Source organism: Ambystoma mexicanum, chromosome 5q (assembly GCF_040938575.1).
Source record: "Ambystoma mexicanum isolate Mex_15411 chromosome 5q, UKY_AmexF1_1, whole genome shotgun sequence".
In the NCBI taxonomy this organism is placed as follows: Eukaryota; Metazoa; Chordata; class Amphibia; order Caudata; family Ambystomatidae; genus Ambystoma; species Ambystoma mexicanum.
In genome coordinates, this window is record NC_090933.1 from 1,282,136,562 (window position 1) to 1,282,163,861 (window position 27,300).

The 27,300-nt window shown below is 49.2% G+C and overlaps 1 protein-coding gene across 4 annotated transcripts in view; it reads right to left on the reverse strand.

Moving 5' to 3' along the window:
- The window catches only part of PLEC (plectin), a 1,447,724-nt gene that overhangs the window by 1,167,485 nt on the left and 252,939 nt on the right, over positions 1-27,300 (reverse strand). The window contains exon 1 of one of the 4 annotated variants that reach the window (XM_069621869.1): positions 4,899-5,290. The exons of 2 other annotated variants lie outside the window; for them this stretch is intronic. The gene's annotated coding sequence lies outside the window, so the exon portion shown is untranslated. Of the gene's footprint in view, positions 1-4,898; positions 5,291-27,300 lie in introns of those variants that run through there. One more of the 4 variants, XM_069621864.1, reaches the window with a different exon arrangement.

The window sequence follows — 27,300 nt, forward strand, 5'->3', positions numbered from 1 at the left end:
CACTTACTGTGCGCATATTCCTGGGTGCCAGCTTTTGATTTTTGCAATGGGGGCAAAAGTACCCACACTGCGCGAAGCGAGGGAGCCGTACTCATCCCCATGTCAAAAAACACATTTTACAGCACATGTTGCCGCAGGAATAGGAAAAAGACATATGATTTACAGGAAGGTCTAAACATGTAACATGTCAGCAACAGTCTCCCAACCTGCTTAGTTGCCTCTGCATCTTTCTGCTGTAGGATCCCCTGCTATTCTACACCCTGTGAACAGTTTTTGGCCGGCTCACCCTCTCCAATGCAGGCCTTGGGGTACATTAATGAGCCTACCTCTGCATTTTGTAGCGAGCAGCTCTTGATAAACGTAGTTATGAATTGCTATTGTTAGACGCAATCTGATTGGCTCTCGCCCGGTCCATAAGTCACGCAGAATCCCTCAAATCGTCATCCCCGGCAGGGAGCGGGGGTGTGGTAGCCCCTCAGCCAATGAGGAGGCTCAAAATGGGGCAATCCCCGCTCCGAGCCGCCACACGGCTGGAGGCTGCCATCCTCCCCTGCCAGGGATTCAGATAAGTGTTTTATTTCTCCCCCCTGCAAACAATCCCCTCCATGACCTCCCAACCCCACTTACCTTCTTTTTTTTCCTATTTCGGGAGTGAACGGGCTGGGAACACTTCTGTCCCCAGCGCGTCCGCTCCCGATGGCCGCCATGGAAAGGGAAAACGGACTCTGTTTTCCCTTTCCCGGCTGCCATTTGTTAGGACATTTTTTTTTCTTTCTGTTCCGAAACCCTTCTGCGTTTTGGAACAGAAAAAGAATGCTATTCGTACCCCGGTCTTGTGGGCCGGGGTACTAATAGCAATAAGCCCCTCGTTGCTGGGGTTTTACTGAGTCAGGTAATGCCCCTGCTGCTCAGAGCTTATTGCTTAATTATTTTTTTGGACAGTCAAACTAATCCTTTTCTGTAGCTTCCGAAATAAAAGCATATTGCTAATTTCAACTATATGCCCAAATATAAAAACATGTGTGAATCTTGTGCAAAAACAGCAGTTAGTTTGAGTTTGCAAAACACAATCACCATATTTTTGCAATGCCTTCCACACAGTCTTTTTAAACCAAAGATTAAAAAGACCTTCTGCGAACAGTATTTCTACCAATTACATCTGGGAAGAGATGTGTTCAAGTTTCTGAACTGCACATTGCGCTCAAATCCGACCATCGCCACTTAACCAAAGCGAGGGCTCCCGCAACCTTTATCACACAATGCCGTATGTGCCAAAATTAGAAGTCTGTACAAGGTATTCAGCTGCCGCTGCTTCCAAAAATGCCTCACTCCTGATATTGCCATTGACACTTCATATTGGAGCCTAGCCAGCCACCTAAGTCTTATGCCGGTGAAAATGCACACAAGCATCTCTTTAACTAAACTCTTAGAACCTCCACCACATTGACTGCGGTCACTGAGGGCGTTCCAACCACAAAGCGCATTGAGGCCATACAAATGGGGAAAGAGCGCTATATAAATAACCGAATACAATACAATACAATATACTGGACACCACAGTGTATTTGTCTACTACCTTACGCATTGCAACATGTTTTTAATTTAACTTCCCATGATACCTTTGAGTACTAAAGACTCATTGCCTGATAGCACTGATATCACTATCTATGCAATTTAGGGGGACCCACACATCTTTTGCCTTCCAGGGCCCTGCAACTCCTAAGGCCGGCCCTGTATCCCTGTTTATGGGATGCGGCCGGTATTAATGACCTCACTAGGCGACCCTGAGCAGAAGACAGATCCCACTGCCGCAGCATAAACAGTGACCCGTGCCATGCAAGAAGAAAAGGTGTCAAGCACTCCACTGATGCCCCACTATTGTGGTCCAAAAGCGGGAACCCACCCACACCCCGCAATCCATGCAATTGCATGATAACGGTGAGCTACCAGCAACACTGCAATCAAGCTCTGCGCAAGGTCACTGCCCCCAGCAACGCTGCCAACCCCACAAAATGCACCATCTTAGCAGCACTGCCCCACAGGCCTGGCCCTGGCACAGCACCCCGAATAAAGCACTGCCTCATAACAATGGCAAGAGCACCCTGAAAAAAGACACCGCCCAACCAGCGTCTGATAGCCCAAGGGCAGGGGGGGGCAAGAGACGACTTCCCCAGAAGCCGGGCCACCAGCACCCAGAATAAAAGCCTGGCCTTTCATGACTTCCCACCATTGACCCCTGCATTCAGGTCGGTCACTGGGATTAGCCCCTCCTCCTCAGAGCCCCTCCCACCTGCCCCGGTTTCCGGTTTTTAAATGGCATTCTCCAATCAGACACCCCCTTCTGGGCAACTTCATCTACGGCATTTTTACTGTATCCAGTCCATTCGCTACTTCGATGCCCCCCCACGTTCACTTTCACCAGATTTCAAATGCACTTTCACCAGGTGTCCTATGCACTTTCGCATGGTTCCCCTATGCACTTTCACCAGGACCGGCAGTCACTTCACCTGGTCTTATGAGTACTTCCCGTTTGCCCATCTCCTGTCACACTCACCCTGTCTCTTCTGCTCCTTCACCCTCTCACATATGCACTATCACCACCATCTCACATATGCACTTTCACCACCATCTCATATGCACTATCACCACCATCTCCTAGGCACTATCACCACCATCTCATATGCACTATCACCACCATCTCATATGCACTATCACCACCATCTCCTATGCGCTATCACCACCATCTCCTATGCTCTATCACCACCATCTCCTAGGCACTATCACCACCATCTCCTATGCACTATCACCACCATCTCCTATGCACTATCACCACCATCTCCTATGCACTATCACCACCATCTCATATGCACTATCACCACCATCTCCTATGCACTATCACCACCATCTCATATGCACTATCACCACCATCTCCTATGCGCTATCACCACCATCTCCTATGCGCTATCACCACCATCTCATATGCACTATCACCACCATCTCCTATGCACTATCACCACCATCTCCTATGCACTTTCACCTAAATCACGTGTGCACTTTTACGCGGTTTACCAGTTTCACCCCACCTCCTATGTACATTCACCCTATCTCCTCTGCACTTTTGCCTAGTTTCTTGTGCATTTTCACCCAATCTCCTAAGCACCTTAAGGTAGTTCCCTTATGCACTTTTACTAGGTCTCCCATACAGTTCCACCCCTAACCCCTATGCTTGTTCACCCTGTCTCCTCTGTACTTTTACTACTTTTTGTATGCACTTTCAGCCCCATCTCCAAAGCACTTTCACCTAGATCCCTAATGCACTTTTACCAGGTCCCCCATACAGTTTCACCCCTATCTCCTATGTATGTTCACCCCGTCTTGTCTGCCCTTTCACCCGCCCCTACAAGCACTTTCACACTGTCTGCTAGGCTCTTTCCTTTAGTTTCCCTATAGTCTTTCATCCGACTTCAAATGCACTGTCAGCATGTCCTGCATGCCTTTTGTCTGCCTGATACAGGGGTCTGCAAATCCGAACCCCAGTAGTAAAATGCCTCCATGCTGGCATGATGGCCACCCACACCACAGTTAACTGGGAGCTCGTGGCATAGGCAGTGGTTAAGCTAAACACTGGATACGCAAAAAGGTCTGGGAGCCCCCCTACCGAGAGCGAACACGGCCAAGTAACCTGTTCTATGGGGTGGTGCCCACTCGGGAGGGTCTACAACCACCTTTTAACTCCCTGTAACACTCGGCGTGGTTGAGTGTCTTTAGGCCCACTCTTGGAGATCCCCGAAGGTCCCCCCACCACGTGCGTCCACTCTGCTGCCCCCCTGATAACGCTCATCCCTTTCTTTCACCCACTTATCTCTGCTTTCAAACCCCGCCCAAGAGCCAAGTCTTCCCCCAAAGTGAATCTCCGAGCCACACATCAAGCCATCAGCCTCTTACATGGAATGCACTGCCTCTGCTCCTCCTTTCACCCACTAGCATCTCCCCATGGAATACACTGTATTTCACCTCCTTTCCAACCTGCTTCTCCCCATGGCATGCACAATCTCTGCCCTCTTGTCACCCATGAGCCATTACCCGTGACATGCACTGCCCCTGCCCCTCCCCGTCACCCAGTACACTCTCCCATGTAACATCTATTCTCTGCCCTGTGTAATGTCGATGGCCCTCCTTTCACCCAGCAGCTTCTCCCACCTCCTAGGTGCCGACCATGTGCAGCCCAGCATTCCCCGCCTGCCCCCCCCCTCGCATGCCCAGCATTCCCCACCTGCCCCCCCCCCCCATGCACTTGTGTGCCCCATCCTGGCTGTTCACGACCAGCAGCTGCATTACAGAAACTTTGCACCTGTGCAGTTTTGCCAAATATTATCCCTGCATTGCGGCGCTGCAAACATGCACGGGAAGCATACATGTGTTTGTCCCGGGGTAATCTGCGCCCTGGTGCTAATACCGTTCAAGATGGCATTTGCACAGATGCAAAGTTCCGGTAAGGCGGGCCCTGGGTCGTCTGCCCGCAAACTTTCTCTGGCCCCTGCCTGCCTGGCCCAGTAGGATCTCAATGCACACGCTGGGCATCCTTTGCTCATCCCGCCCCATGGCTTCCAGCCCGCGAGCCTCCCTGTCCTTGTGTTGACACGGTGGGCTCCGAGCAGCCTCTCCTGCCGTGCATGCCTGGGCCACTCCTGCGTGCACCGTCCGTGGCCACTCCTGCCCTCCTTCTCCACCATCCTCCCCTCTACACCGTGCACTGGGCTCAGGATGCACTCTCTGCATACCCCCCCCCCCCCCCCCCCGCGAGCCCCCCTGCCCCGCGGCCGCTGCAGGCTCAGCATCCCGCATCGCTCGCGCCGGCCCAGCGCCCCCTCTGATTCGCCGGCGCTCCCGTGGCTCACCTCAGCATCCTCACGCCATGGTCCGCACCGGCCGGCCCCCTTCCATCCCTGGCCGCACCATCCAGCGGCAGCGGCGACCAATCCCAAACAGGTGCCGAGATCAAGGGGACGGCGGTGGCCACCTGCCTGCCCGCCGCGGCACCACCCCGGGTCCAGCTGGCATGGGACCTCCCCTCGAGGCGGCGCTGCCCGGTGCCCCCGGACCGTGCAGGGAAAGTTGAGGTGGTGTGTGCGGGTGTGACTGCACCGCCTGCGGCTCCTCCCCTCCCTAGCAGGGGGGGGGGCTGCCTGACTCAGCCCAGCATCGCGGAGCCCGCAGTGTGCTGCCCGTGCGCGTGGGTGCACGCGCCTCCCTCTACCTCTGCGTGCCTCTCGCCCCTCCCCGCTTTCAGCCGCAATGAATTATTAACCGGGACCCGGGGAGACGCCGGCGGATCCTTTTCAGAGGTGCACACAATGGAGAAATTCCGAGGTCGAGGGTGAGTGTTAAGGGCAGGTGGGGAGTGTGCGTGCAGGGCCACGGCTGGACTCGCATGGGCAGGTATGCCCACCGGCTGCCGTGTCATGTGTGCGCATGACCATAGGGTGCACACATGTGACGCCCACTTTCATCGCATGTGCTCACACAGCTTCCATGGGTTGTATGATGGCAACCCATGGGCATACGCACAGCACACGTACAGCATACGTGTGCTGTGCGTATGTCCATGGGTTGCCATCATACGGGCACGCATGGTCGATGGCTCCATATCTGTACACATGACAACCAGGGGGCACTACATGTGCACCCAGGGGCACGAGCAGCTATCTTATGAGCATGGATGGACAATTGATGGCATAATATGTGTGTGTATGACATACCGTCAAGCCTCACATGTAAATGCCTGCAAGTCAGGCTGCCATATTTTGACAGCTGTCCACTGGCAGCCATCATATGTGTACCCCGGTCCACTGGCTGCAAATATAGACCACATGTCATCATAAATGTGCCGGTGGCCACAAACTGGCATCATATGTGCATGTGAGGCCACCAGCATAAGATTGTATATGTACGGGTGGGCAATGCTGCCATCACATGAATATGCATGGTCACCGGTGGCCTTCATATTAGTGCGCATGACCACCACTGCCATCCTATGGAAACACAAATCAATCAACTGCCATCATATGTGTGCACATGGCGACCGACTGCCAACATACCTGTATACATTGTCATCAACTGCCGCCTAAATGTGTCCGTGTGTACACATAGACACCACACTTCCATCAAAAGTCTACCCATTGGCCATTGAGTGCCATAGTTATGCCAATATCTGCAACTTCCATCATATGTGTCATAACTGAGAATGTATGTGTACTCATGGCTGCCGGCTGCTATTATGTTTTCATGTGGATACAAACCCTCATGTGTACACGTGGCCACCAGCAGCCATCATATGTGTTTGGATGCCCCTGACCTGTCCAAATAGGCATATGCATCCTCACTGACGGCCACTATAGATGTCGGCCTGGCCACCAGCAGCCATTGAATGTGTTTGTATAGCAACTACCTGTCTCCATACCTATATATGCCTGTGAGGAATTCAACCATCCGCATGGTGGGTGTGGCTTGCATGGTTTAAACATTTTTTTAACAAAATTTAACTAGGGTAGATGAACCTCCAAAAAATGTGTCGGGCTAATACACACACATTTCCCTATGCTCACTGCAGGATATACACATAGACCTATGTACTTTGGGTGGATACAGCCTACAGGCTCCTTCCATATCTGTCATATTTAGTTGGGATATAACAGCCAGGATTACACCATGTCCTCTCAGAAGGGGGAGGACAAAACCTTCCCCCTGCCATGGCCAGCATAATTAACTAACAAAGGCTCAATGGACCTGCCCTGTCCTTTTGTTCAGCAATGTTGTCGTTGGCTGCATTTGCATACTAATCAGAGTTTTATTAAAACAGGCTCACATGGGGCCTGGCTGCAGAGGCTAACAAAGGAGACAGGAAACCCCAACAACCTTTAACATACACTGTGTGAACTTGAAGCCAGCTCCCACCCTTAGTATCAATGGACAGTGAAATATCATGTCTAGGACTGTGTGTTACAGTAGTCATCCCTGCAGGGGGACCCCATTCAGAAGGTAGGAGTATGTGATTTGACGGAGGCAGAAAGTATGGACCCAACTGCAGCTTCAAGCGAGACCTACCGCTTTAATCAGGAACCACAGAGAGCTCCATTAACTAGAGAGACCCTTTGATACACAACCGACAGGAAGATGGGTGGGATTTAGTATTACTCACCCCTTTACCTTTTCTGTTGCAAAGCACTCTGGTTATGACCTCATGCATACAGGAGATTGTTGGTGGGGACCCAGGATTGGTTCACTTAGGTATGCTTAGCATACACCAATCACTGTGGCCCATTTGACTTTTAAAGAGGCTGAGCCCCTCTTTTAGGCAGATCATATGAAGACTTCACAAGGAGTAGCAAGAAGAACTCAGCATTGGACCCTGGCTGAAGGTACAGTCTACCTTAGATCTTCAGCCAGTGAAGGAAGGCCAGGACCTCCAAGAATGAAACAAGATCCTTCCACTAAACATCTCCCAGGGAACCGAGGGAGATACTGAATCCAGAGGACCGTCCAGCAGCTCCAGAACCAGTACCCAGCCAGCACACAGCATGCCCTGCTAATCTCTGCCACAAGCTTCCTAGGCGGGAAGTGCCAGAAAGTCTCTGAACCAAACCAAGGACAAGGCAGCTGCCTGCAACCCTCACCTCAGCTTTGGGCCGTCCACCTTAAAGGACGACACAAGCCCAGTGAAGAAGCTAGGAGCGGTGCATCGACAAGCATCTACAGACGTCTGCCTTAAAGGACATTTTTGAGACAGTCGAGCCCCTCGAGCTGCAACCAACTGTACTCCTGACTGTTGTTATGCCGCAGTCGCTAACGCCTTCTGAGACGTCTCAACCAGTGCTTCAGAACCGCCAACCAGTACCAAGGAAATTATTCCTGACCCTGATCTGCTGTGTAGGCCAGCCTGCAGCTGCCCATCCAGCCTTGCTGGCCGAACTGCCTGCCAACTGATACCCAGAGATGTCTCCCGTCTTGAACTCTGTTGCAGAAGCTGCAAGGTGCCCTGAAACTGACTCGACTCTGTCGAGCACCAAGAACATCTACAGCACATGGTGCATTGTTGTTCTGTCCCCCTGGTCCGTCTCCGAAGGCCCCTAGTGACATTTTATGACCCATTGCTCCCTTTGTGTTGAAAACAAGAATCCTTGAACTATTGTGATTCATTACTTTACCGACTACCCTCCTATCAGTATCCAGAGTGCACCCCTTTTCCTTCTTTGAACCTGTCTGTCCTTTGCATTCCTTTACAGGTTGGGTTGTATTTTGTATTGTGCTAAAACTGTCTGTTGTGATAATAATAAAGTAGATATTTTTATACAACCTTGACAGGACAGTCCCTTTTATCATTGGGTAATAATTGTATTTTCGCTGTGTTGCAACTAACCAACGATCCACAACTTTGCAGAGATAAGCCTGCCATTCTGTCAACGTTATCAACATTGGACAAAGAGGTTTATAATTTACTGGTGTTTCCAAACTGTTCGGATCCCTTCTGGTGTACTAGAGGTGTGGGGTTAATTGATAGTTTAGAAACTGATATTCATCCCTGGACCACTGATGCCCCGGAAGTTGATTTGTCACAATGCATCCACACTGACAGCCACTATGGCTGTAGGCTTGGCCACCAGCAGCCATCATAAATGTTTGAATGGCCACCACCTGTCGTCGTATGCATGTGCATCCCCACTGATGGCCACTATGGATGTAGGCCTGGCCACCAGCAGCCATCATACATGTTTGAATGGCCACCACCTGTCGTATGCATGTGCATCCCCACTGATGGCCACTATGGATGTAGGCTTGGCCACCAGCAGCCATCATACATGTTTGAATGGCCACCACCTGTCGTATGCATGTGCATTCCCACTGATGGCCACTATGGATGTAGGCCTGGCCACCAGCAGCCATCATACATGTTTGAATGGCCACCACCTGTCGTATGCATGTGCATTCCCACTGATGGCCACTATGGATGTAGGCCTGGCCACCAGCAGCCATCATATATGTTTGAATGGCCACCACCTGTCGTATGCATGTGCATCCCCACTGATGGCCACTATGGATGTAGGCCTGGCCACCAGCAGCCATCATACATGTTTGAATGGCCACCACCTGTCATATGCATGTGCATCCCCACTGATGGCCACTATGGCTGTCGGCCTGGCCATCATACATGTTTGAATGGCCACCACCTGTCGTCGTATGCATATGCACCCACACTGATGGCCACTAAAGATGTAGGCCTGACCACCAGCAGCCATTGTATGTGCACTGTGAGGGTGTAGAAGGAGACTGACAAGGAGGGGTCCTTTTGTGGCTGTACAATTGTATTGTGTAACTCCGACTTCTAAGGGGCTTGCCCTGCCTCAACCTAGGAAAACGATGTGACCTGTCAGAATGTCCATCAGAATTAAATGTTCTCTGTCCTCTGTCAGAAACCAACTAATCTAACCCTGACACTATAAACATAAGTATTTAACTGAAGTGAAGTTTGTGTTTTCTTCACCAGGAGAATGACTCCCTTCTCCTAGTTTCTTGCTTCATTCTTCTAATAGAAGTAACTCCTTCAATATCCCATCACATGGGACCAAGAGAATGACTCCCTTCTCCTGATTTCTTGCTTCCCTCTTATAGTAGAAGTAACTCCTTCAATGTCCCATCACATGGGGCCAGGAGAATGACTCCATTCTCCTGGTTTCTTGCTTTCCTCTTATGGTAGAACTAACTCCTTCAATGTCCCATTGCATGGGACCAGGAGAATGACTCCCTTCTCCTAGTTTCTTGCTTCAATCTTCTAATAGAAGTAATTCCTTCAATGTCCCATTGAGGGGACCACGGGAATGACTCCCTTCTCCTGGCCCTTCTGTAAAGATTCCCTGCAGTGTTATTTAAACACTCTTGTGGAAAACTTGGATTAGTCTCTTTAACTCTTTCCAGGAAGTATAGAAGCTCACAGCCTTATTTGGCTTCCACTTGATACTCCACCGAGGCATATCTTTCCCAGGGCTATCCGTGTTCCCCTTATATGTATCTTTTGTGGTTTCTTCAATGTTATTATCTTGATGAGGGAGTTTTCTCCTGAAGCACTATGGTTTTCCAGTGGTGTTTGTTGAGCCACTGCGACAAGGGAGATGACTCCCGATCCACTCTATTTTACCAGTGGCATTTAGCAAAGGACTGCCATGAGGGAGCTGACTCCTGATGCTCTCTGCTTGGCCAGTGTTATTGGGTAGACCACTGTGATGAGGTAGATGACTCCTGACACACTCTGCTTGGGCAGTAGTATTGAGTGGACCACAGCAATTAGGGAGATGATTCCCGATGCACTCTGTTTGGGCAGTAGTATTGGACTGACCACTGCGACGAGGGAGATGACTGTCACAAGTTTCTCCCCTTCTCACCTGTTTCTCCTTATTTGCGATCTTCTTGGAAGTGGCTTCCTTCTTTCGAACTGTCCGAGACTTGTACAGGCCTGGGCACGGGTCTTCGGATTTCAGCGTGAGTTCTTGGTTGCCCTTCGCTAGGAAGCGTTCAGTATCCTGGACGTGGAACCAGGAGGGAGATAGAGCCCAGGCTCGCAAGGAAGCAAAGCGCCATAGTACCGAGCACTAGACGAATCCAGGAATGAACCACGGAAAAAGGAAAGGAAGGGAATGAACGGGTACCAGGAATGGGAAGGAGGAAAACAAAGGAATAAAAAGAAAGAGCACGGAGCGGACTCCGACAACACACGTCTAACTACTCCAAGCAGTAGTGTTGAGACGCGCGGTGCCGCAGGGGCGTGGATGTTTTCTAGGAAGTCAAACGTAACGCGCAAGGGCTGGTGTGCAGTGTTTCGAAACTGTCGGCCATGTTGGAAGGATCACGGAGTTCATACCGCGGTGCATCATGGACCATGAAGTCCAGAATGGACGAATTCGGCGGTTCATGACAATGACTCCCGATACACTCTGCTTTGACATTGGTATCGGGTTGACCACTGCGATAAGGAACATGACTCCTGATGCACTCTTCAAAAGTATTGTTCCTTTTTATAGTGTTCCACCACAACTGGGATGAGGGCCATTACTCCTGATGCATTCTTCATTTACTTTTAAGACCCCTACTGGTTCTTGACAGCTCCTGACAACTTTGGATTTCCCTGGGCAGCTTACCTGTTCTTCCTGGGGTTTGATGTTGCTCTGTTGTGTCCTCCCCCTCTGAACACTGCAATGCTTCTTCTAGTTGCATGGAGGGTCACCGTACTTCTCTGATTCCTTCCATTGTCAATCTTTATGCTTCCTGAGTTCTTCCTCATCTCAGTACTATTGCAAGTCAAAACCTCAGAAAAGTTACAGTAGCACATAAACTTGACTTCTGATAATGACAAGGACAGAGTTGGTAGTAGTAATGTAGTAATGGTTTATGGAACTGGTGGTAAGGAAGATTATCTACCAGACAAATGTCCTTGTACCCACGAGAGTCCTTCCTATCAGGGCCGCCCACATTTTACCACCCCTAGGGGGACTATCAGGTATCAGCCTCACCTCCCTTGCCTCATAGGAAAGGAATCCCCCCTGGGGAGAAGTGACGAGACCTGGCGAATCGTCACAGCACACATAATTATCAGCTGACATTATACTGCACGTTATGTTATTGTATATTTGTTAAGCATTAAACTGCATGGGTGTGGCCTCTTAGAACTGACTGAACATTCTATAGTGCGCACCTGAACCTTAATGGGTTTCTGTGGGCCTGCAGTCTGAAGCATAGTATATATTTCTTGCACTCACAATGACAGTAATTACTTTCAAAATGTCCTGAGGCTGGCCAGTTATATTAGTAGTAGGATAGAGGGAGCAGCTATGTGTTGGGCTGTGTTGTACTGTGTGAGGCTACATCTGTGGCTAGTGTTAGTGGTGTGAGGCTAGTGAGAAGTTAGGAACTGGTGCTCAAGAAGAGCCAGATGTGGTTAAGTGGTAGTGTCCTTGGCAACCAGACAAGTGTTTTCAAACCGCATATTCTTTTGGCGTATAACACTCAATGAATTACAGATGATAGATAACAGGGTAATTGAGCAGCAAGGCTTGAGACTAGTCGTGGTCTTCTGTGCAGGGTCCCCTTGATGGGAAAGGTTGGAGGGGAGGGTTGGAGGTCCCAGGTTTGGGCCAGAGCAGAGAGGAAGGTTTGGCTGTTGCCTGGATAGTGGCCAATAGGAAACAGGGGAGATGGGTAGTGTAACGGTTTATTGAGAGACCACCCTCAACACAGGGAGTTCCTTTACTCCCCACTCATGGTGTAATGCAACAAACTGTTTAACAGATTTTTTTCTTCATCTCTACTTCAGATGCATATCATGCCCCTTGGATCCTTCCTCCTGAGCTACCAATGAGCGAAGAACCAGACCGGTGTACAGGAAATATATATGTATTTATTTAAATTCAAAGTAATAGAAATCACACTGAACTACATGCGCCACCTTCTATGTGGCTCGCCATTAATTTCTTGTTACTCAAATCAATTACACAAATAAGTTTAAAAAAACACAAATCACAATTCTTTATTGTCTACACATTTCACTTCAAGAAATTATTAAACTGATCAATAACCAAAACATTTATAAATGTAGTGTTGTGCAATTTAGATTTTCCTGTGGGCTTAAAGGGCTATAAGTAGGGTTTCAAGATTGGTACAAATACATATGGCAGTTATGACTTCACCCACACGTTTGGTTTAAAATAAACACAGGGTTATTTAGTAGTTTGTTTTTCAGACCTACTTTGGTCTGTGTTGGGGAAGGTGGACAGAAAATTGGAATATTTTGGGGAATTTTGGATTTCAGCCTCCCCCCTCCAATGAAAGGCTTGTGTTAGGGGAAGCTGGATAAAAAGATTGGACTGATTTAAGAACAAACAAACCCCTCTTCCTTAAAGAATTTGGGGTCAACAGGACAAAAAGGATTATCCAATTAAATTATTCCCTATAGTTTTTCAGCACACACTGGGAAGTGAGCTTTGTTAGTTTCAAATTTTAACAAAAAATCACGCCGTAGTGTTCCACCAAATGGGGAATTAATCAAATGTATTGTTTTAGTTAAATAGGCTAAGGATCTACAAGTGGCTCAGAATAATGCGGTGCGCAATATCTTCAACCAATCGCGTCAAACACATATTTCCACCTTCAGGAAAAAACTTCATTGTCTTCCCGTCAAACATCGTATAACACACAAGATACTCACTGCAACCCACAAATGCCTCAGTCTAAGTAATGCCACATATCTGTCAGCTCGTATTAGCACTAAGCCTAATGTGAGGAACCTTTCGGTGATCATTCTTAAACACCCCAATTTCAGGACAGCCAAATTTGGAGGTACCACTCTAGATGCTCAGGGTCCCCTTCTATGGAACACTCTTCCAGCCCGGATACGGCAGATCCAAAGCTATACTGTGTTCAAATGTGCCATAAAAACTAACTTCTTCAACTTGGAGTAAAAACTCTTGCCATAAAATCTCACTTCTTCAACTTGGAATAACTCATTGACTCTTCATCTTCTTTTCTGCCTCATGTGCCTGTTTGTCTAGTCTTGTCTTTGTGTGCGCCTTGAGGCCCACGGGCATGTTGGCGCGTTACAAAAATTAAAATAAATACAATAAATAAATAAATACAGTGCCCCACCCACCCACTATAAAGGGAAAGGATTTAAGGCAAGCAGATTCCCCACCTTTTGGTTTCCCAGGGCTCAGCTCTACTTGCATAGAAAGCCTCTGTTTAAAGTTCAGGACATCCATCTGCATGCCAGCACCCTCTGGAAAGATAGGGCAGAGGTCTGGTCACTCCACTCGCAAGGATGGCCTCTCGCTCTCCACCATAGGACCCAGTCAACTCCTAGGCCTTCCTAGAAATAGACAGCTCCACCCAGATGCACTCTCAGCAATCTCCTGTGGTTTTTTCTTGCAGCTGTCAGATGTTAAATTTCATCAGCGCTCTTCGATGGTAAATTTCAATAGCTCTCTCTGCTCCTCCTAGTGCAGTCCCTCTTATATAGCAGTGATGACACCACACATTTTCCTATCTTGGGGAAGTACCAGGCAAGCGGTCACCCAAATAGGATTGTACAATAACCCTTCTCTCTCCTCCCAAGCCTCATGTGTTCTCATGTCACATTTTTTTCAAAAATCGAGTTATGTGGCAACACTTAATAACTTTTGTAATAACTGCCATCACATTTTCTGATTCCACTAATCGTGGGAAATTAAATAGGGAGACAGCCAGGTCTGCACCATTCTGCATGGCCGTGTGGCACTTTTCGCCCTTTTAACAAAAAGTTTAACAGTTATGAATATTTACCTCATTACCCATATTCCCAATTACGCCACCCTCCACCCGTTCACCAACTCTCACATTTGGAACATTTTCAGATCAGCCAGAAACACATCTTAGATGCCCATTACAGTTCCCTGAGTCGCAGGTGGATGTATTTTATATCTCCAAAATCACCTGGAAATTCTCTAAATAATTGGTACATAAATGAAGAAAATCTGCCTTATGGCTGCTCGGAAAAAGGCCTAAGTTAAAATAGTCCTTTAAAATTAATTGTAAATCTTTATGTGGGACAAATTGCAATTTTCCTGCCTTGAGGCCATATGGTCTCATCGGGTCAGCCTGCAACCAGAGTTGTTATTATTCTCTTTGTGTTTGCAGCTTGCTCTTTGAAGTTGGCTGCCTGTTTGAATTTGTAGCCCCCAGTCTTCACACCATTTAGTCATGCTCCAGCCAAGGGGAACTTGTCCTGCAGTAACTGCCTTCAGAGCCAGCAAGTCTGGGGAACAATGGGCTTTCCACACCTTTAGCAGGACACACTTTATAGCACTTGTAATTAGATGGGGGGTGTCACTTTCTAGTGGGGGAGTTCATGGTAACATGTGTCCAACAGCCAGCAAAATTAATTAAATTAATGGTTTTAGTTAAATAGGCTCAGGATCTACACAGTTTTTCCCCTGACCCCCACCCAATATAAAGGGAAATGATTTAAAGCAAGCAGACTCCCCACCTTTTGGTTTGCCAGGGCTCAGTTCTACTTACACAGAAAGACTGTGTTTAAAGTTCAGGACAGCCAGATGCATTTTAGCACCCTCTGGAAAGATAGGGCAGGGGTCTGGTCACACCACTCTCAAAAATGGCCTCCTGCTCTCCACAATAGGACCCAGTCAACTCTTAGGCCTTCCTAGACATAGACAGCTCCACCCAGATACACTCTCAGCAATCTCCTCTGGTGTTAAATTTGATCAGCGCTCTTTGATGGTAAATTTCAGCAGCTCTCTATCCTGCTGCTAGTGCAGTCCCCCTTATATAGCAGCAATGAAACCACCAATTTTACAATCTTGGGGATGTACTCTGCAAGAGGTCACCAAAATAGGATTGGACAGTTACCCTTCTCTCTCCTCCCAAACCCAGCCTTCCAATCAGGATTGGTTTAGGGGTCTGGAGCAGCACTATGGCAGCTTCATTTAGAAGCCCCATTTGTTCTCATGTAAAATGTTTGCAAAAATCTAGTTATGTGGCAAAACTTTATAATTTTACTAATAACTGTCATCATATTTTCTGATTCGGCTAATCATGGGGAATTAAATAAGGTGACAGTTGGGTCTGCACCATTTTGCACGGCTGTGTGGCACTGTTCTGCCCTTTTCATAAAAAGTATAACAGTTATGAATATTTACCTTATTACCCATATTCCCAATTTCACCCTCCGCCCGTTCACCAACTGTCATATTTGGAACATTTTCAGATCAGCCAGAAACACATCTTAGATGTCCATTACAGTTCCCTGCGTCGCAGGTGGATGAATGTTATATCTCCAAAATCACCTGGAAATTAACTAAAACATGGTACATAAATGAAGAAAATCTGCCATATGGCTGCTGGGAAAAAGGCCTAAGTTATAATAGTCATTTTAAATTAATTGTAAATCTTCATGTGGGACAAACTGCAATTTTCCTGCCTTGAGTCCATATGGTCTCACTGGGGCAGCCTGTAACCAGAGTTTTTATTATTCTCTCAGTGTTTGCAGCTTGTTCTTTGGTGTTGGTTGCCTGTTTGAAGTTGTATCCCCCTTCACACGATTTAGTCATGCTCCAGCCACTGGGAACTTGTCCTGCAGTAACTGCCTTCAGAGCCAGCATGTCTGTGGCACACTGGGCTTTCCACACCTTTAGCAGGACACACTTTATTGCAGTGGGGGACATGTGTCCAACAGCCAGCAAAAGGGTTTGCCTACTGACATTTCTTCATGAAAGCAAAGTTGCTTTTCAAATGTCACTGGTATTTTGTATGTGAAACATAATATACATTACTTTTTGTCAACACGCACCGTGTCTTTTCCCCTGACATTTTTTTTCTGTTAGCAGTGGTATATTTTTCACACTTATACTGCAGATAAAGATGTCAAGCCGTTTTTGGGGCCAGTGTGTAAAAATCCTGCTTTTCCAGTGAAAGGTACCTTCAGTTTTCACTTACAGCCACAAGCAAAGCAGTTTTGTGTCAGTGTTGAAAACTGCTGCTTTTCATGTGCAAGGGACTTCTGTTTGGGGCCTTTGAATGCACCTCAGAGTAGGAACAAGGGAGCTTGCTAAATAATATCCCCAAGTAACAAACTTGCGTATGCCTGGCATGTCTGTGTCTATATAAGCATGGGCACTGACTGCCGTCATATATTTATGCGCAGACTGGATTATATGTGCAGGGCCACAACCACTGGCTGTCATTGTATGTGTATACATTACCCTGGACTGCTATTATAAGTGTAGGAATGGCCACTGGCTGCCTGTGGGCATGGGCATTCTCTTCCTTTACATATGAGTATTGACATCAATTGTTAACATGTGGCTATGATTATATGTGTATACATGTACATCGACTGCCATTATATGTGTATACACCACCACAACATGTATATGTATATTTGTATGCATAGCCACTGGCTTCCAACATATGGGTACACATGTCCATCAGATGTTTTTACATGTGTTTCTATGGCAACTTGTTGCCTTCTTATGTGTATTGATTGCCACATACTGCCATGCTAGGTGTATGACTGGTCGCCAGCTGCTAATCTACGTGTATTGCTGGCCACCATCCAGTTGCCATCATATGTCTACTAGCTATAGCCAGTAGCTGAGATCATACATGTACTCATGGTTACCGTCTGACATTGTATGTGTATGTGTGTACACCAAAAACTTCACTGAGGACATGGTGACGCAGTGGCTCTAAACAGTGGCAGCAGGGATGCCCGTGGGTTTAGTACGTGATACAAATGGAATAAATACATACATACACACACCCTCGTTTACACAAACACGCACTCATACTTAGAGACACACATTCACTCAAAACTGCCTCACCCGTGCATGCACACAAACAGAATTCTTTTTTCTTTCACAACCTGCCTGGTTAGAATGATTTTTTCTGCACATTGTCGCTTGGCTTTGCTTTTCTTTCTGGCCCAGACGTTGCAGCAGGAAGTAAGGCGTTAAGGTGAGTGGCACTTCCCTCCTTAGTGCCTCCTCCAGCACGGCCCATAGAAAGAGACGAGAAGAGCATTCAACTAGATACTCTCATGGGTTCCTGTGGCGGTGGCTCCTTGCTGCCACCTGCTGGTTGCAGGCCCAGGCGACTGCAGGCCTGAGGTTGAATGGGGGTTGGCATGTCTTTTCTCCCTGCAATCAGCAGGCAATTGATTTAAGTGATGGCCTTTAAATAAACAATTGAAGGTAATCACTTAGCCCAGAAAGGGGCAGACATTGGCCCCAATGGCATTCAAGTTTAAGAGATTCTTTTTTTTTAATCTATTCTCCTCTTTTACTTTGTAGTGAAACAGCAGAGCTTGTACCTTCCAATGGGGACATTTTCCGCTGCCTTCTGAGTTTATTCATTTCTTAAATAAAACTGTTAAGATGGTGAATTTCCACTCAAGAGCTTAGGAGTGTTTTCGTACATTCCTTTGCTTGGATCAAGCTTCTATAGTGGTGTTAGCCCATCCTGAGCGGGGCCCATCCCTGAACCAGAGAACAGGCAATTTGGCCATGCACGTTCTCAGTAGAGGGGTCCCAGAATCTTGAACTTGAGTGTATAGCCTTGTGATTGTGTTGATGGCTGTATTCCCCACTACCTGTGGCAGCGTTATGAGTTCTGCTCAGCCTGCGCTACCAACAAGAACAGCAAAAACACTTCAATGAGACTCTTGTCTTTCTGATAAAGGAGCAAAAGTGAGAGAGAGAAGATGAGAGAGAGGGAGAGAGGATGAGAGAGAGAGAGAACCACATGGGCTTGTGTGTATTGCCGCTGATTTAGAGGTGAATGGCGATAAAACAGTCAAAGATGAGGGGAACAAGCACGCTGCAATTTATTTATTTATCGTTCGCTTGTTAAGCGCTTATACAGCAAATAAATTCTGTTTCAAAGCGTCCGCAGGGCAACAGGGAGGGAACATGGGATTGTAGTTTATTAAAAATACAGAAAATACCCAAATACAGTGGGGGAAGGGAAGTACGAACCTACTATGCCTTGTGAGTATTCAGAACGTGAAAGTTCAGCAAGGAAGAGGGCAGTGGGGATAGGTGCAGGGGTGTCTGTGCTCGTGGGTGAGCCACAGACGAAGTGCAAGATAAGGCGAGTGTTACACGGCCTGGGGCCGCAATGGGTGGAAAGTGCGAGTATCACGGGCGGAGGGTGTGCCGAGGCAAGTGCTGAGGCTAGACAGAAGCTGGGGACACTGGGTGTGGGTGGTGAAGGGCCCCCGGGATGCATAAGGGTCCAAGACACCAATCAGAACAACTGTGAGATAAGCAGAGGAAGGAAGAAGGGAGGGAGGAGGAGAAGAGGAGAGTCTTGAGGTGCTTTCGGAAATAGAGAAGGTCCTGCTCAAGACGCAGACGGAGTGAACAGATGACAGCAGGCCTTCCAAGGGTGGGATTGGATAAAGGGTTTATGAAGAGGGTACTCAAAAGTGAACGCTGGTAGAGGTTGAACTGAGCAGGAACTGATGGGAACTGAGTTCACCTACTAAGCCTCTTTATTGTTATTTTTTACGCCACTTCCTGCAACTATTGTTGCAGCTCTTTAGTAGTTCCCTTTGCTGTTAAAATATACCCCGTGCTTTAACGACATAGGATCTTGGAAGGTTAGGTGTTACTTTCTAGCTTCTGAGGGGGAATACAGGGGGAATTTGCTCTGCTCAGCGAGGCGCATTTTGGGAACTATGCAGCGGAAATGGGGGTGCAGGGACGCCCATCACATTAGTCACCATATCTGCTATTCTTAAAGGACGTGGCAAAACCTTGCCACAGTAAATAGTTCATTTCTTGCCGACTTTCCATTTTTTCATGCGCTGTGACTAAAATAATTGTATATTGATAGTTCGCATAAACACAACAATCATTGTTATGAAAACTCTCCAACAACATCTCGCAAGCCCTGTAGATGTGGGCGGATTCGACGCAAGTATTCTGCTGCATGAAATGCCTTGCGTCGTGCTTTTCCTCCCTCCTCCCTTACAACGGAGCGATTTTTTTTCAACAAAGAGGTCACTGTACAGTTAGATTGTGTGACGTTTTAACCTATAATAAATGGGACGCGTGTGAACTGTTGTACAGCAATTTGAAATGTCCGAGCGGAGTTCAAAATGGCCGCCTCCTCCGCACCGTTTCTAGAATGTTAAGAATGTGTAGGAGGCGACGCTCTTAAAGTCCTCGTGGCTGTTCCATCCGAAGTGGGCACTGCTTTAAAAGAAGAGAGCAAAAGAAAAAAACAATCCGTGGGGGTGTGAGGGCCCTGCATGATCTTCAATGCCTCAGCTGCCCCACCGCTTTTCACCCACCCCACATGACGTTTTCCGTGCACTCGGCCCCCCATTCCTAATGGGTCACAGTTCCATCATTTGCCTGCTTCCATCTCTACCTCTGAAAGATGATGGCACAGTGGTGGGTGGGGGTGATCAGGAACACATGCTAGCAATGGTTAAAGCATTGTGATGTGGCAGCGGTGTGGATGGTAGGTGAGTGAAGGCGAGACAGCGAGGCATGTGGCAGCTGTGTGGATGGTAGGTGAGTGAAGGCGAGGCATGTGGCAGCGGTGTGAATGGTAGGTCAGTGAAGGCGAGGCATGTGGCAGTGGTGTGGATGGTAGGTGAGTGAAGGTGAGGCATGTGGCAGCTGTGTGGATGGTAGGTGAGTGAAGGCGAGGCATGTGGCAGCGGTGTGAATGGTAGGTCAGTGAAGGCGAGGCATGTGGCAGTGGTGTGGATGGTAGGTGAGTGAAGGCGAGGCATGTGGCAGCGGTGTGAATGGTAGGTCAGTGAAGGCGAGGCATGTGGCAGTGGTGTGGATGGTAGGTGAGTGAAGGTGAGGCATGTGGCAGCTGTGTGGATGGTAGGTGAGTGAAGGCGAGGCATGTGGCAGCTGTGTGGATGGTAGGTGAGTGAAGGCGAGGCATGTGGCAGCGGTGTGAATGGTAGGTCAGTGAAGGCGAGGCATGTGGCAGTGGTGTGGATGGTAGGTGAGTGAAGGTGAGGCATGTGGCAGCTGTGTGGATGGTAGGTGAGTGAAGGCGAGGCATGTGGCAGCGGTGTGAATGGTAGGTCAGTGAAGGCGAGGCATGTGGCAGTGGTGTGGATGGTAGGTGAATGAAGGCGAGACAGCGAGGCATGTGGCAGCGGTGTGGATGGTAGGTGAGTGTGGGCGAGGCATGTGGCAGCGGTGTGGATGGTAGGTGAGTGAAGGCGAGGCATGTGGCAGCAGTGTGGATGGTCGGTGAGTGAAGGCGAGGCATGTGGCAGTGGTGTGGATGGTAGGTGAGTGAAGGCGAGAAATGTGGCAGCAGTGTGGATGGTAGGTGAATGAAGGCGAGACAGCGAGGCATGTGGCAGCGGTGTGGATGGTAGGTGAGTGAAGGCGAGGCATGTGGCAGCGGTGTAGATGGTAGGTGAGTGAGGGCGAGGCAGGTGGCAGCGGTGTGGATGGTAGGTGAGTGAAGGCGAGGCAGGTGGCAGAGGTGTGGATGGTAGGTGAGTGAAGGCGAGACAGCGAGGCATGTGGCAGCTGTGTGGATGGTAGGTGAGTGAAGGCAAGGCATGTGGCAGCGGTGTAGATGGTAGGTGAGTGAAGGTGAGGCATGTGGCAGCTGTGTGGATGGTAGGTGAGTGAAGGCGAGGCATGTGGCAGCGGTGTGGATGGTAGGTGAGTGAAGGCGAGGCATGTGGCAGCAGTGTGAATGGTAGGTGAGTGAAGGCGAGGCATGTGGCAGTGGTGTGGATGGTAGGTGAGTGAAGGCGAGAAATGTGGCAGCAGTGTGGATGGTAGGTGAGTGAAGGCGAGCCATGTGGCAGCGGTGTGGATGGTAGGTGAGTGAAGGCGAGGCAGGTGGCAGCGATGTGGATGGTAGGTGAGTGAAGGCGAGGCAGGTGGCAGAGGTGTGGATGGTAGACTGAGTGAAGGCGAGGCATGTGGCAGCTGTGTGGATGGTAGGTGAATGAAGGCGAGGCATGTGGCAGCGGTATGGTTGGTAGGTGAGTGAAGGCGAGGCATCCCCTTAAATGCAGAGCTTTCACCAAAGACTGGCCACCACAGCTTCTTCTACTGGTGGGACTAGCCACCAGAGCTTCTTCTACTGGTGGGACTGGCCCGCAGAGCTTCTTCTGCTGGTGGGACTGTCCACCAGAACTTCTACTACTGGTGGGACGGGCCCCCAGAGCTTCTTCTACTCGTAGGACTGGCCACCATAGCTTCTTCTACTGGTGGGACTGGCCACCAGAGCTTCTTCTACTAAGGGACTGGCCACCAGAGCTTCTTCTACTGGTGGGACTGTCACCAGAGCTTCTTCTACTCGTGGGACTCGCCACCAGAACGTCTTCTATTGGTGGGACTGGCCACCAGAGCGTCTTCTACTAGTGGAACTTGCCACCAGAGCGTCTTCTACTGGTGGGACTGTCACCGGAGCTGCTTCTACTGGTGGGACTGGCCAACCGATATTCTTCTACTGGTGGGACTGGCCACAAAAGCTTCTTCTACTGGTGGGACTGGCCACCAGAGCTTCTTCTACTGGTGGGACTGTCACCAGAGCTTCTTCTACTGGTGGGACTGGCCACCAGAGCTTCTTCTACTGGTGGGACTGTCACCAGAGCTTATTTTACTGGTGGGACTGTCACCAGAGCTTCTACTGGTGGGACTGCAACCAGAGCTTGTTCTACTTGTGGGACTGGTCCCCAGTGCTTCTTCTACTAGTGGAACTGACCACGAGAGCTTCTTCTACGGCTGGGACTGGCCACCAGAGCTTTTTCTACTGGTGGCACTGGCCCCGAGAGCTTCTTCTACTGCTGGGACTGGCCACCAGAGCTTCTTCTACTGGTGGGACTGGCCCCCAGAGCTTCTTCTACTGGTGGGACTGGCCACCAGAGCTTCTACTACTAGTGGGACAGGCCCCCAGAGCTTCTTCTACTGGTAGGACTGGCAACCAGAGCTTCTTCTACTGGTGGGATTGGCCACCAGAGCTTCTTCTACTAAGGGACTGGCCACCAGAGCTTCTTCAACTGGTGGGACTGTCACCAGAGCTTCTTCTACTCGTGGAACTGGCCACCAGAGCTTCTTCTATTGGTGGGACTGGCCGCCAGAGCTTCTTCTACTAGTGGAACTTGCCACCAGAGCGTCTTCTACTGGTGGGACTGTCACCAGAGCTACTCCTACTGGTGGGACTGGCCAATCGATATTCTTCTACTGGTGGGACTGGCCACCAAAGCTTCTTCTACTGGTGGGACTGGCCACCAGAGCTTCTTCTACTGGTGGGACTGTCACCGGAGCTTCTTCTACTGGTGGGACTGGCCACCAGAGCTTCTTCTACTGGTGGGACTGTCACCAGAGCTTCTTCTACTGGTGGGAGTGTCACCAGAGCTTCTACTGGTGGGACTGCCACCAGAGCTTCTTCTACTGGTGGGACTGGCCCCCAGAGCTTCTTCAACTAGTAGGACTGGCCACCAGCACTTCTTCTACTGGTGGTACTGGCCACCAGAGCTTCTTCTACTGGTGGGACTGGCCACCAGAGCTTCTTCTACTGGTGGGACTGTCACCAGAGCTTCTTTTACTGGCGGGACTGTCACCAGAACTTCTACTTGTGGGACTGCCACCAGAGCTTCTTCTACTGGTGGGACTAGTCCCCAGTGCTTCTTCTACTGGTGGAACTGACCCCCAGAGCTTCTTCAACTAGTAGGACTGGCCACCAGCACTTCTTCTACTGGTGGTACTGGCCACCAGAGCTTCTTCTACTGGTGGGACTGGCCACCAGAGCATCTTCAACTGGTGGGACTGCCACAATAGCTTCGGCCTACTAGTGGGACTGGGCCCCAGAACTTCTTCTACTGGTAGGACTGGCCACCAGCACTTCTTCTACGAGTGGGACTGGCCACCAGAGCTTCTTCTACTGGTGGGGCTGGCCACCAGAGCTTCTTCTACTGGTGGGACTGTCACCAGAGCTTCTTTTACTGGTGGGACTGTCACCAGAGCTTCTACTGGTGGGACTGCCACCAGAGCTTCTTCTACTGGCGGGGCTAGTCCCCAGTGCTTCTTCTACTGGTGGGACTGACCACCAGAGCTTCACCTATGGCTGGGACTGGCCACCAGAACTTCTTCTACTGCTGGGACTAGTCCCCAGTGCTTCTTCTACTGGTGGGACTGACCACCAGAGCTTCTTCTACTGGCGGGACTAGTCTCCAGTGCTTCTTCTACTGGTGGGACTGGCCAGCAGAGCGTCTTCTACTGGTGGGACTGACCACCAGAGCTTCACCTATGGCTGGGACTGGCCACCAGAACTTCTTCTACTGCTGGGACTAGTCCCCAGTGCTTCTTCTACTGGTGGGACTGACCACCAGAGCTTCTTCTACTGGCGGGACTAGCCCCCAGTGCTTCTTCTACTGGTGGGACTGGCCAGCAGAGCGTCTTCTACTGGTGGGGCTGTCACCAGAGCTTCTTCTACTGGCGGGACTGCCACAATAGCTTCTTCTACTGGTGGGACTGCCCCCCAGAGCTTCTACTACTGGTAGGACTGACCCGCAGAGCATCTTCTACTGGCAGGACTGCCACCAGAGCGTCTTCTACTCGAGGCGTGATATCCGTTCTTTGTTTGAGGACTGATTTGAAAACTGTAATTATGAAAAGTTATTACGCTTGAGCCGTGTTATAAATTGTTTTACTAAGCTTGTTGGATAACACAATACCTCTACAAAATGTTATTAAGCTGGTTGGATTACTCTGTATCATTTTATTAAAAGTGTTCCTTGTCTTTGATTGTATTGTATGTGAGTTTAAATAACTCTGCAATCAGGCAATGATTGCTTATGTTTTTAGCAATCATGAATGTACAGTATTATTCATGATAGAGTCATTATGTAAATAACGGAGAATGTTTTAGTAGGAAAACGAGCAAACATGGATAGGGCTTTCGTGAGTGAGTGAAATAGCACGGCAGGAAACTGCAACATTTCTTGAATCTGTCTGAAATGCTTCTGTAGTCTTGTCCTGGGTGGTCTGGTTGTCTTTTCTATAGTCTTGTCCAGGGTGCTCTGGCTGCCTCTTCTGTAGTCCTGTCCTGGATGCATTGGTTGTCTCTTTTGTAGTCTTGTCCTGGGTGCTCTGGTGGTCTCTTCTGTAGTCTTGTCCTGTGTGGTCTGGTTGTCTCTTCTGTAGTCTTGTCCTGGGTGGTCTTGTTGTCTCCTCTATAGTCTTGTCCTGGGTGCTTTGGTTGCCTCTTCTGTAGTCTTGTCCTGGGTGGTCGTGTTGACTCTTCTGTAGTCTTATCCTGGGTGGTCTGGTTGTCTCTTCTGTAGTCTTGTCCTGTGTGGTCTAGTTGTCTCTTCTATAGTCTTGTCCTGGGTGGTCTGGTTGCCTCTTCTGTAGTCTTGTCCTGGGTCGCCTGGTGGTCTCTTCTGTAGTCTTGTCCTTTGTGGTCTGGTTGTCTCTTCTGTAGTCTTGTCCTGGGTGCTCTTTTTGTCTCTTCTGTAGTCTTGTGCTGGGTGGTCTTGTTGTCTCTTCTATGGTCTTGTCCTGGGTGCTCTGGTTGTCTCTTCTGTAGTGTTGTCCTGGGTGGTCTGGTGGTCTCCTCTGTAATCTTGTCCTGGGTGGTCTGGTTGTCTCTTCTGTAGTCATGTCCTGGGTGCTCTGGCTGTCTCTTCTGTAGTATTGTCCTGGGTGGTCTGGTGGTCTCCTCTGTAGTCTTGTCCTGGTTGGTCTGGTTGTCTCTTGTGTAGTCTTGTCCTGGGTGGTGTTGTTGCCTCTTCTGTAGTCTTGTCCTGGGTGGTGTGTTTGTCTCTTCTGTAGTCTTGCCCTGGGTGCTTTGGCTGTCTCTTCTGTAGTCTTGTCCTGGGTGCTCTGGTTGTCTCTCCTGTAGTCTTGTCCTGGGTGCTCTGGTTATCTCTTCTGTAGTCTTGTCCTGTGTGCTCTGGTTTTCTCTTCTGTAGTCTTGTCCTGTGTGGTCTGGTTGTCTCTTCTGTAGTCTTGTCCTGGATGTTCTGGCTGTCTGTTCTGTAGTCTTGTCCTGGGTGCTCTGGTTGTCTCGTCTGCAGTCTTGTCCTGGGGGACCTGGTTGGTTCTTCTGTAGTCTTGTCCTCAGTGGTCTGATTGTCTCTTCTGTAGTCTTGTCGTGGGTGGACTGGTTGTCTGTTCTGTAGTCTTTTCCTGGGTGGTCTGGTTGTCTCTTCTGTAGTCTTGTCCTGGATGCTCTGGTTGTCTCGTCTGTAGTCTTGTCCTGGGGGATCTGGTTGTTTCTTCTGTAGTCTTGTCCTGGGCGGCCTGATTGTCTCTTCTGCAGTCTTCTCGTGGGTGGTCTGGTTGTCTGTTCTGTAGTCTTGTCCTGGGTGTTCTGGTTGCCTCTTCTTTAGTCTTGTCCTGGGTGTTCTTGATTGTTTGTTCTGTAGTCTTGTCCTGGATGCATTGGTTGTCTCTTCTGTAGTCTTGTCCTGGGTGCTCTGATTGCCTCTTCTGTAGTCTTTTCCTGGGGGGTCAGGTTGCCTCTTCTGTAGTCTTGTCCTGTGTGGTCTGGATGTCTGTTCTGTAGTCTTGTCCTGGGTGCTCAGGTTGCTTCTTCTGTAGTCTTGTTCTGGGTGCTCTGGTTGTCTGTTCTGTAGTCTTGTCCTGGGTGGTCTGGTTGACTCTTCTGTAGTCTTGTCCTGGGTGGTCTGTTTGTCTCTTCTGTAGTCTTGTCCTGGGGGGTCTGGTTGTCTCTTCTGTAGTCTTGTCCTGGGTGGTCTGGTTGTCTGTTCAGTAGTCTTGTCTTGTGTGGTCTGGTTGTCTCTTCTGTAGTCTTGTCCTGGGTGGTCTGGTTGTCTCTTCGGTAGTCTTGTCCTGGGTGGTCTGGTTGCCTCTTCTGTAGTCTTGTCCTGGGTGCTCTGGTTGTCCTGGGTGCTGTGGATGTCTGTTCTGTAGTCTTGTCCTGGGTGGTCTGGTTGCCTCTTCTGTAGGCTTGTCCTGGGTGCTCTGGTTGCCTCTTCTGTAGTCTTGTCCTGGGTGCTGTGGATGTCCGTTCTGTAGTCTTGTCCTGGGTGGTCTGGTTACCTCTTCTGTAGTCTTGTCCTGGGTGGTCTGGTTGTCTCTTCTATAGTCTTGTCCTGGTTGCTATTGTTGCCTCTTCTGTAGTCTTCTCCTGGGTGGTCTGGTGGTCTCTTCTGTAGTCTTATCCTGGATGCATTGGTTGTCTCTTCTGTAGTCATGTCCTGGGTGGTCTGGTTGTCTGTTCTGTAGTCTTGTCCTGGGTGGTCTGGTTGTCTGTTCTGTAGTCTTGTCCTGGATGCTCTGGTTGTCTCTTCTGTAGTATTGTCCTGGGTGGTCTGGTTGTCTGTTCTGTAGTCTTGTCCTGGATGCTCTTGTCTCTTCTGTAGTCTTGTCCTGGGTGGTCTGGTTGCCTCTTCTATAGTGTTGTCTTGGGTGCTCTGGTTGCCTCTTCTGTAGTCATGTCCTGGGTGGTCTGGTTGTCTCTTATGTAGTCTTGTCCTGGATGCTCTGGTTGTCTCGTCTGTAGTCTTGTCCTGGATGCTCTAGCTGTCTCTTCTGTAGTATTGTCCTGAGTGGTCTGGTGGTCTCCTCTGTAGTTTTGTCCTGGTTGGTCTGGTTGTCTCTTGTGTAGTCTTGTCCTGGGTGGTGTTGTTGCCTCTTCTGTAGTCTTGTCCTGGGTGGTGTGTTTGTCTCTTCTGTAGTCTTGCCCTGGGTGCTTTGGCTGTCTCTTCTGTAGTCTTGTCCTGGGTGCTCTGGTTGT